Source organism: Tursiops truncatus, chromosome 18, assembly GCF_011762595.2.
Source record: "Tursiops truncatus isolate mTurTru1 chromosome 18, mTurTru1.mat.Y, whole genome shotgun sequence".
Lineage (NCBI taxonomy): Eukaryota > Metazoa > Chordata > Mammalia > Artiodactyla > Delphinidae > Tursiops > Tursiops truncatus.
Genome location: NC_047051.1, coordinates 6,899,992 through 6,911,051, shown reverse-complemented (window position 1 = coordinate 6,911,051; position 11,060 = coordinate 6,899,992). Strand labels below are relative to the sequence as shown.

Below are 11,060 nucleotides of genomic sequence, written 5' to 3'. Positions count from 1 at the left end.
TCAACAGACATGCGCTGGGCAGCTGCCATTTGCAAAGCCCGGGGAAGTTTTGGAGCAAGAAAGAGTGAAAACGGGGTATTGACTCTAACCTTAAAGAACTGACCTCTAATTTGAGACAGCGCTATTCATGGGAACCTAAGGCCAAACGAAATAGGTAATATGTCAGAGGTTGCAGCAAAGGGTGGAGGGGGTTTGGAAGCAGAAATAATTTATGATGGGTCAGCAATGGATAAATGCTCCCAGAAGAGGTGGCAACTGGGATCACTTTTTAAAGATGAATGGGGGATTTGGGTAACTGGAAAAGAGGAAAGAGACCCAAGGCTGAGGAAACAGCATGAGCAGAGACACAGCCATGCGGCCATGTGGGTTTGTTTGGACTCTTTTTGGAAGCAAAGTAGACCGAGGGTAGATGTGGCAGGGAGATGGCACTGGGAGAGTAAAGAGCTGGAACAGACAGACTTGAAGGCCACACCCAAGAGTTTGGTCTTTATCCCATGGACAGTGGTGAGGTTTTGAAAGGGGGGAATGAGCTAAATTTTAGGAACTAACTCTGATGATGGTGTGAAATTCAAAAGAAAAATTAAAAAGAAAAAACCTTTTAGGTGCATATTACATTTTCTCCACAAGGTTAAAGGGATCTTGCCTTGTCACCCAGTTCAGGAAGAGGGTTCCAACATGGGAAACTTCTCACCTAGTTCCCAAATGCTATATTGTCATTTTGGTCCTTTGATAGTGTGGAAGCAAGGCATTCCCTGGCATTCTCCAAGGAGGTTCCATTCATAAGCGGTCACGTGACCGTACTGAAAACAGAGGTCTGGCTTTCAGACCTATCGCTTGTGAAAGGCTTCTGCGTGATTGGGCTTGGCCTCTGGTTTCCAGCTTATATCTGTTGACTTCACCAAGGTTGCAGGTATCCTGAGAAAGCCAGGGTCCGCTGAAGCTGCCTGCAGCTGGGCAGAAAGAAGACTACATTTCTGGGGCCACGTGGGGAGGGTGGTCTGTGCCGTCCTGGCCAGGAGACAATCGTCCTCCATCATTTCCATGAGCAATGGTTTTTTGTGTCATTGGTTTTTAAATACGGACTGAGTCCTGTTTGCAAGGCCTTTGGAGCCCATTTCATTTCTTTTGATTTCTTTTTTTTTTTTGTTTTTTTAACCTACCTTGTACTCCACTTCCTCGATCAGTCTGCACAGACAGCATCCTGCGTCGTTATTGAATACATGGCGCCTGCACTCATTCTGGGCAATAGCCTAGGGGTGGTTGGCATTGAAGAGAGGAAATCCCTTCTCCCGTCTCGGGCAGCTATCTCTTCCCTTCAATGGACGTGGAAACAAAGTAAAAATCATCCTCTCAGCCCACCTCCCACCAATCCACTGCTTCATAGATTTTTTCAACAGATACTTACCAAGCATCTATTGTGCCAGGTGCAGCATCAGAGACTCCGTGGACTTTGCTGTTGATGTTAGGACTTGCACGACGACTCGGGGCAAGTGCCTTGACCTCTCCAGCTTCCGTTTCCTTTCCATATAATAAGATTAGGGCAATAGACCTGGAAAGACAGATGTGATGGGACAATGACATATATGTAGACTGCTTTGTAAACAATAAATTATTAATAATAACAATCAATAAATTTAGTAACATATTGGAGTTTAGTAACTCCTAGTTCTATAAGACACATCTCTCACTATATACCACCAAAAACATCCCCAAACCCACCAAGCATACAGCCTGACACTCCATAAAGGCTGGTTCAACTGAATTGAAAGAACTGTCGATGTCATTTGCCACAGACTGCAGGGGACAGTGGGGGTGGGGTGTAGGGGAGACAGCCCCTACTGAGCCCCGAGCCATGGCGTTGAGCTTATGAGGGACCACAGGAGGGTGTGGTCTTAGAAGCCATAATAGATCAAGCCAGCAATGTTCTGACTTCATAGTGAATCTGAATTCAAATGAAATAAAGTTTCTAAATAGATGCATTCTAATCCAATTGATTTCACATTGGTACATTTCAAACTCAATTTGTTATATACAACTCACTCCATGGCAAGGAAATTCTTTATAACTCTTATTGCCCATATAGGATTTCTATCTCTGTAGATAATACAAGAGGAAAACCCCAAAGATTGAGCATCAGATTTTCATAAATATTGGAGACAGTTCATCATTAAACTGACCAAAAGAGAACCCTTGTGAGCAATATATAAATAAATCATTAACAATTTGTTTCTGTTTCTCTTCATTTGTTTAAACTGTATGGAAATTATATATACTCAAAAGAAAAGTATTGGAAACTGGTTGAAAGCTTTTTTATTTTTTTTGTGGTACACGGGCCTCTCACTGTTGTGGCCTCTCCTGTTGCGGAGCACAGGCTCCGGACGCGCAGGCTCAGCGGCCATGGCTCACGGGCCCAGCCGCTCCGCGGCATGTGGGATCTTCCCGGACCGGGGCACGAACCCATGTCCCCTGCATCGGCAGGCGGACTCTCAACCACTGCACCACCAGGGAAGCCCTGGTTGAAAGCTTTTACAAAATATTTAGAACAAATTGTAATTTAAAATGCACAGGAGGTCTTCAGTGACGGGAATCCAAGGCAAAGACCCTATAAAGTCTAGTCAAAGGTATCCTTCACATTCTTCAGGGGGGATTACTGGGAGAATTGAGCACGCTTCCCGTTGATAGGAATGGATTCCCTGCTGGAATGGACTGCTGCATCTTTTAACCCCATACTTGATCACTTTTTCTAAAGATATTATACTAAACCAAAGTAGTGTAGAAAGACATTGTTCAGGGACAGTGCCCAGGTAGTCTCTATTCCCAGTTAAACCATATTATATAAAAGATGTTTTCAAAAACTCAGGGGAATGTAGTGGATGAGTATTTATTGGCTGTGAAATTAGAATGCCTGAGTATGAAAACCATCACTGACACTTCCTAGCTGTGTGACCTGGGGCAAGTGGCTTAACTTCTCTGAGCCTCAGAGAGTCTCAGTCTAAAAATGTAGGTGATCATAATACCCAAACCATGGTTGTAGAGGATTAAATGAGTTAAACCACACAGAACATTTAGAATAGTGCCTGGCAAATTGATCAATTGATTAATAAGTAGGTTAAGAATGAGATAGATGCTGTAACAAAGAGCTTTCATATGATGTGTGCTATTCAGAGAGATAAGGAAATCATCTTCCTTAAATATACCTATAATAGAATTGGTTCCCATCGTAGATGTCCAGCTCAATAGAGATGAGATTCTTCTAGAGGAGAAAATATCATGACTCACAGAGGCCACAAAAGGGTTCCCTAAAGGGTAAGTGAATGGGTAATAAATACGGCCACGCGCACCACTATCATGAGTCCAAGTTCCCCTGAGACTTTGGTGGAGCTGAGGATGCCCTCTGACCAGGAAAGAGCTTTAAATCATCCAGACAAAACAGATCCTTGCCAGAGCCTAGTCCATTGTGATCAACATTCATTGCCTTTGCTGTTCGTGGGGCTGTCTTAACACGTACCGCACCTCCCCCCAGTGATGGGAACACTGTCTGGTTGGAGCGGAGGGAGGGCGTGGCTTTACGGGCACTTGGAGGGACACTGTGGGGATCCGACCCGATTTATCCCGTGAGTGAGTTCACTTCCTGTAGTAGAGAGTAAGAGCCTGGAACCTCCTTCCGGGATGACTGTCGGATAGAGTCCCTTCCACCACCTGCCCTGAAACCCTCCAATGACAGGACGTGTTTATTCATTACCTCTACGTGTGCAATTCTTTCCTAGGCAGTAATGCAAAAGGAGTTACCCAAAGGGAGCCTTGCTTGAAAAGCATTTCTGCTCTTCCACAGGGAATGTGCAGCATGCTTAGGAAAAGTTTCCCGTCGTGAACGTGGTCCATTCCTTCTCCAAATCCGCCCTCTCTCCGATGGGCTACGCTCAGCAGCTCTCGTGGAGGCCAGAGAAATGTCCGCGGTCCGTTCCACTTGGACAGCCTCCTCCCCTCCTCCGCCCTCGTGGCTCTGCGGCTGCTGTCCCTCTTCCTCTTTCTAGCCTGCTCCGGCTTCCGAAGGGAAGCGATCCCCTCTCCAGGTGCATTTGAAGGCCACGTCAGCATTCCAGAGAAACATCGTGTGGCCTCTACCTGCCAGGAAGCCCGAGGAAGTTTCCAACAATTGCGCAGCCATTCCTGAGGCTGGAACGGGGAGCTCCAGCTACAAACTGCGTTACACCGTCCATGGTTTGGCCGAGAGACATGCCCGGCCATCACAGTCAAGAATTCCACCGCCCTTCCTGCTGAAGGCCCTTCTCGTCCCCTCTGCATTCTGTTCTTTTGCTTTAAGACACCACTGACTCCCCTGTGGTTACCAGACATTCATGCGTGCGATTCATCCGCGCATCACCCATTCCGTGTTCATTTAACAAACATCCATCGGTGACCTACCTGCTAAGCTTGGGGAGCAACAAGGCAGCAGGCAGAGCCCCGCCCCCGGGGTGCTCGCAGTTTGTGGCTTTATTGTTAAGTTGGAGGGTGGGTGAGGACAAAAGAGGGCACATTAAAAGGATTCGTCGGAGGGGAGTTTAAGGAGGAGACTCTTCACTGAGGGTGGGCGGGCTTAAGGGGACCATTGCGGGGGCTCAGACTCCTAGGGCAGTCAGAGGAGAAGCCGCTGCTGCCCCAGCCCGAAGGGGCGAGAGAGGAAGTAGTAGAGCCCACAAGAGAATTCTGCTGACAGGGTCACCCTATAGGAGCTGGACCCGGAGGAGGAGGAATCTCATCTGGCGGGACAGGACGGCAGGGGGAGGGGGAGGGCAAGGGAGTGCGTTTGACAAACGCCTTGACCTCTTCTCCCCTCCCACCTTTGGTCTCCCAGGGCTGAACCCACTTGGTAGCCAGAGGGCCAGAGCACCTATAGGCTGCAGACCTCAGGGATCGCATCCAGGCACGGAGCAGCAGGGAAAGGGGGAGAATGGAGCTGGGGGCAATGAGAGGGGGCAGCACAGTGCCCTCGTGTGTCCCCTGGGGGGTGGGACGGGGTGAAAGGATCGAACATGCTCACACTGAAGTCCCAGCCCCTGTGCCCAGAGTACAGAGTAGGGGGCTTGGTGTGTCCCGCCTGCCGGGCATCGCTGCCAGAGACTGCCCTCCTACTGAGGGCGGGCTGCTGGGGTCTGGACCCTCCGTGACGGTCTGCAGACAGGCCCGTTTATTACTCCAGGAGCCAAAAGGCAGGCAGCCGTGGTGCATCACCTGGCGGTCGGGAGAGTCTGAGCAAAGGTCCAGAGGAGCTGTCTTGCAATCACACACAGAATATGACATGGCCTTTGTTCTCGAGCAATTTATAAACTCACTTGGGAGAGCAAACCTAGACAGAAAAATATGAAACAATGACAACGAAGACAGTGCAAATAGAAAGGAGTCAAGGCGGAGGCCCAGAAGCAAGCAGGTTACCAGCAGCGGACGCAGCTTGTTCTCTGCCTCGTGGGCAGGTGAGGCGGACACCAGTGCACAGCTGCTCAGCCTTCCACGCTGCCCTTGGTGCCTGCCGCCCTTGGTACAGGCATGTGTGCACACACGCGCACACAAGTGCACACACGCACACTCTAGAGGCACATGCGCGTGCACAGGCATGCATGCAGACACACAAGCACACACCCACGTACACACATGCACAACACAAACTCTGTTTCCACTGCTACACGGTCACTCCTGGCAGTTTTCTTGATCAGCTTTGCTGAAATGCACCCATGGAAACAGGAGGAAGAGATGCAGAAGTGATGGGAGAGTGATAGATTGGCATTGTCGCTGGTGGTGGGGCTCCTTTTTCAGCAGCCATGTCCCTTTTGGGTTCTGGGTAATCTTAGAAGAAAACAAAGGTCTGTCTGCCTTGCTGGATTCATGATCATTTTATTGGTATTATGGTACCCAACTGAACGCTATAGCAATCAGGGAACTAGAGCATAGATGGTTCCAGCCTAACTCCAAAATGGGCATCCTGAAGGAGGCTTATACACCTCCGTCTAGTGATTTCCTCCCAGTTTCTGCCACCCCAGCACCCTACGGACCACCTTCCCATGACGGGGGGTGCAGAGTCCCATCGACAGTGGAGGGAGCCATTGGTTTGCCACCACTCTCCTTCCTCTGGGAGGCGCTTGCCTCTGGCAATCCCTTCCCATCTCCTCCTGACACTCGGTTCAGCACCTTGGCACCTGGGCTTCTCCCTGACTCTAGTATTCCCGCCATGAGGCAGGTGTTAAAATGACACAGATACTGCATGTCAGGAGTGATGGTTAAATATTCTAAGACAAGGAGATTGCAGGCGTCATTCTGTGGGTCTTTCTGGCTGTTAAGGAAATGCGGGAGCCTTGGAGAATGACGGGGAAGAAACAGTCGCTGGAGAAGCTTCAATACCAAGCCCAGAACAAAAGATAGCTGGAGGGTTCTACCTTTGGCAGGGGTGTCACGGGTGGAATGGCTGCCCTGCAGCGGTCAAACTAGGGGAACGATCCTGGTATTTTGAAAAATGGTTTTATTTGTGAAGATGCCTGAGGCTCCGCCACATTTCCCCAAACAGCACCTTTCGTTGGGCCCGTGTAAAACCCAGAAGAGAGGGACTCAGAAGTGCAGCCGAGTTCACAAAACATGGGTTAAACCGCTAGCTCTCTGCCGTGTGATTTCTTGCGTGCATTTGTTTTCCAGCTGCAAAAACGGATCCTCGGCCCCTGGTCTATGAAATAGTTGCACAGGCCCCTTATTGGTCGAGACCTCACTTAGAGACTGGAGTGGTTAGCTCCACGCGAGACCCCGTCCCATCCTCTGGCATGTCTCTGCTTTCCATCATCCTGCCCGCCTTGCTTTCTTCCTCATCTTCTTTACACACATGCCTTTCTCCTAACTTCCTCTGAGCCTCACAAAGTGTGTAACTTTGCAACAACACCTGGGGAGGCCCATCATATGCGCTTGAGAAGGAAGAAGGGCCTGGACACGTGGCAAAGGGATCCAGTGTTAGCGGTCACCGCCGGCCTGGCCGATCCTGTTTTGTCCTCTATTCCAGGGCTTCCTCCAGAATTCCAGGTGGTCGGCACCTACTGCTGAACATTGAGAACCTTCCAGGGATCTGCCTTCTCCCCATCGGTGCCACCTTAGGTCCCTAGGCCCCTTGACTCAGCGCTTTAGCATCTAAACTGGCACAAGGCGTAACCAGAGGCTCCCAGAGGAAGGCCTCTGGGAAGGCCACCCCCCTCTAGTTCACCCACCTTAGCTACTATGTTAATAAAAATGATTCATGTTCCAAAGCCCTTAGGAATTACCTGGGTCACACCTGGCTGTGCTGTCACCAAACCCCGCAGTGCCTTACAGGTCACAGTGAGGAAAATCACTGCCACTGGCCAGCCCCCAAGATCTCACTCGCACACCAAAAAGACGGCAGGCTGGACCGTTTGTTCGTCCTCTCAGCCTGACACTGCGTGGGAGACGACAGCCACCTCTCCTTCTGCAAGACCCAGTTTTCCAAAACTCCACCCACTTGCCCAAGAAAGCAGGAGAGATTCAGGAGGCAGGGGGATGTGATGCCAGTATATCAAATGACAAGAATTGTAAGCACACATTCATGTCAAGAAAGCCTTCTTCCGTTATGGAAATTCCTTTAAAATAAACAAAAACCAGCGGGTCGTGGTCTTTTGTAAGTTCTTGATGTTCTCTTTTCTCCTTTTCATTTTCACCATAAGAACCCATAACCAGACTAAAGAACAAGTCTTCCTACCTAATATAAAAGCAGTAGAACTACTGGTGATATTAATAATACTTTACATGTATAGAGCATTTTTCACCGTTAAAGCCCTTTATAGACATTAACTAATTAATCCCCTTAGCAACAAAGTACTTACTTTGTTGGCTTCTAGGCATATAATTCAGTAGTGGCCTGAATTATACATCTCTCTGTCGAGTGATTTGCCATCTTTTTCAAATACACAACACTGGTTGAGATGCTTTTTCTGGCCAATTCTGAAGTCAAATTTTAAAAATCACTATAAAAGAAAGGAGGGGAAAAAAAGAATTCTAGCTACAGCCAAAGTATCCCAGTTGTCAGCCTGCCTGTGCTAAAGGCAGAAAAATGTTTTCAGGACTGACTCTCATCTAAGGCTTGCTGGGTATCAACCATGCCCTAGATGCTATCATCTCTGAGGGCTCACCTAGAAAATTCCAGAAGCAAGCATCCTCGATTCTATTTATGCGTATTTAAAAATAAAACTGACATCAATACTGATACTGCTCTGGGCTATTATGGCCTCAGGTGTTTTTCCTCTTTCCTTTTTGAGGTTTGAATCAATAGAGCTGCAAAGACAATGGGTAAAACTCTCCCTCCCTTCTCTTCTCCACCCTTCCTCTGCACCTTCCTCTCCCACTCCTGCACCTGCGGGTTCGTTCGTTCTGTGGCAGCCTCACTATTGAGCATGTTTTCTGGCACATAGCAGATGCTCAATAAATGCTGACAAATGAGCCTTGGAGAACGCGACGAGCTCCGTGTTGAACAAAGCACAGATACGCCAGCCCAAGCCACTCCTTCGCAAGGAATCCCCAGTGGCCGCTACAACTGGAGATGTGATAAACCAGGCTTCACCGGGTCTAGGGGCCTGTCCTATTTTAACCCAGAAGCTGGGATTGGCAGCCTGTGAGCAGAAGCTGATTCCATCAGATGCTGCAAGGGAAAAAAAAAAAAAAAAAAAAAAGGCCATAACAGTCCTTACCCAAAACAAGGCACAAGGCAATCAATGGGTCCAGCCTTGCGCACTTCCGGAGATGCCCCTAGGCTGTGTGTTGCTCTCCTCTGAGGCCCTCTCCCTGTTTTTCTCGCTCCAAGGCTCTCTTTGATTTTTATCTTAAGCAGACTTTGTTTTAGCGCAGTTGGCTGGGCAGTGACTTACCCTGCGTGTTTTGTCGGGCCCCAAACTCCCCTGAAAAGTCCCTGATTTTAGAACAGACCCAGGAAATTGCCAGGGACTCCAGCCATTCCAGGCTCTGGAGCTGCACAGACTGACCTGAAGCCACCTGGAACTTCTTCCAGCTGCCCACCAGGAACAACTCCAAGATGAACCGACCCCTGGGACTTCTCCCACTGCGATCGTTCTGGGGGGATCCTAAGACATCTGAGAGTTTCAAAGATTCTGTGGAATTCAGATCTGTCTCAGAACCGACCTAGCTGCCGACTGCCAGGGCCAGGGGGATATAATTCACGTCCCCCTCAGGGCCAAGTCCTCCAGCATGTCAGACGCTGCTCTAGGGAGGTTTCGTTGGTCCACGCCAGCAGAACAGAAGCCACGGGGTCCAACTGTTTCAGACACCTCCACTGACATCCTCCAACAGACGTTTCTTACTGGAGCTTTTCACAGACAGGGTACGTCCAACAGACGTTTCTTACTGGAGCTTTTCACAGACAGGGTACGAGCTGCTAACACTCACTGAGCACCTCATACCAGACTCTGCGCAGTGCCCTCCAAGACCCTCCATCATTCAGGTACCCTGGCTGCTCTGCAAAGCAGTATGCAGCAAAGCCAGCTCCAGCCCAGCACGTCCAGAACAGAACTCGTTCCCCAAAGTCCGCTTCTCCATCGCAGTCCCTTAGGTCGGGAATGGCCCAACTGTTCTCCCAGGGGTGTAAGTCGGAAACCCGGGTGTTCCTCCACACTTCCCATTCCCTGACCCAGTACCTGAGATCCATTGGCTGCAACCCCTACGTATGTCCTGATTCCATCTTCTCGTTGTTCCCAGCCGTTGTCACATCTTTCCCCACTCGAATCTAAGCTGCCTGAGGACGGAAGCCTCATCGTCTTGTTCGTTGCTCCATCCACAGGCCTTGACAGTGCCCGAAGCACAGACGGTCCTAACTGGATGGACGGCGGGATGAAGGCGCGATCGCCACGGCTTCAAGCCAAGCTGCTGTCACCCTTGCTTGGGTCCCTGCCGCAGCCTCCTGACTGGTCCCCCTACATCCACTCTGGACCTTCCAATTAGTTCTGTCTCTGTAGCCAGCTTGATTCTTTGCAAACGTGCACGACTCGCTCTCCCACCCGGCGGCCTCCCAGGGCTCATGTTATCGACCATATTCCTCACCGGCCGCAAAGTCAGGTATGCACAGCCCCACCCCCGTCTCAGAGCCTGTGCTCGGGACGTTCTCCTCCCCAACTCACCCTCCGTCCCTTCTCCTGAAATGACCTCCCCGTCTCCTTCCAACCTCGTCCTGAGAGTGGCATCTGGACGCATCTTTTCCTGATTCCCTCCGTCTGGGGCTACTATGGGACTCTCTTTATTGCTTAGACTTTTTCTTCACATGACCTCTTATCGTTTGCAATTATGTGATGATTTCCACTTTTTTGAACAACTAACTGGCTCCCCAACCAGGCCACGACCACGGTGCCTGTGAGCCCTCACGTCTGCACCTTCAGGCGTGGCACAGAGTGTGGGACACTCCGTGAGTTACAGTTCAAAGTCCTGCTTCGTCTGCGCTGGACCCGAGGCTCCGTCCTCCCCCCTTCCCTCCCCCCTCCCCCATGTCCTGGGGGCTGCTCCCAACGGGCTGCCCCACTCAGGCCCCTCGTGCTCTGGCTCTGACCGGGTTTGGCCCCTGGGAGGTACAGATAGGAGCTGGCAGGGCAGGAAGAGGGACCAGGGCGTCTGCTCCCCTCCCCGCAGGCTGGGGGGGTGGGGGGGTGTCCTCTCCCACCTCTGTCTCTCACCGAGTTCCAACACAGCTGACCTTGGCCTCCCTCGCTTGCCAGGCCCAGAGCTGGGTGCTCCAGCACCCTCCCCCATCCCACTCGCGGAGGGCCATCTGGTTCCCGCCAAGACCCTGATGAAAACGTCCAATGCCCCCTCCCCCCGCCATTGCACTCGAGGAGCCGAGGCTCAGATCTCACTGGTGGTCGTGAGTGAGCTCAGCTCAAGCCATGGCTGTGACTGTCAAAGCCCGCGTGCTCTTCGCTGCCGCACAAGCCCCCTTCCCGTGACCCTCAGCGTGGAAGGAACCGGGAGACGGTTCCAAACATGCGGTGAAGCCCATCGTGGGTCCCACACCTCTCAGG

General features: G+C 50.7%; 1 long non-coding RNA gene across 1 annotated transcript in view; it reads right to left on the bottom strand.

Moving 5' to 3' along the window:
* Positions 1-1,427: 1,427 nt before the first annotated feature.
* LOC109550252 (uncharacterized) overlaps positions 1,428-11,060 on the bottom strand; it is a 272,632-nt gene continuing 262,999 nt past the window's right edge. Inside the window, exon 5 of the long non-coding RNA XR_012327548.1 lies at positions 1,428-1,549. This is a non-coding gene — a long non-coding RNA (uncharacterized lncRNA). The remainder of the gene's footprint in view (positions 1,550-11,060) is intronic.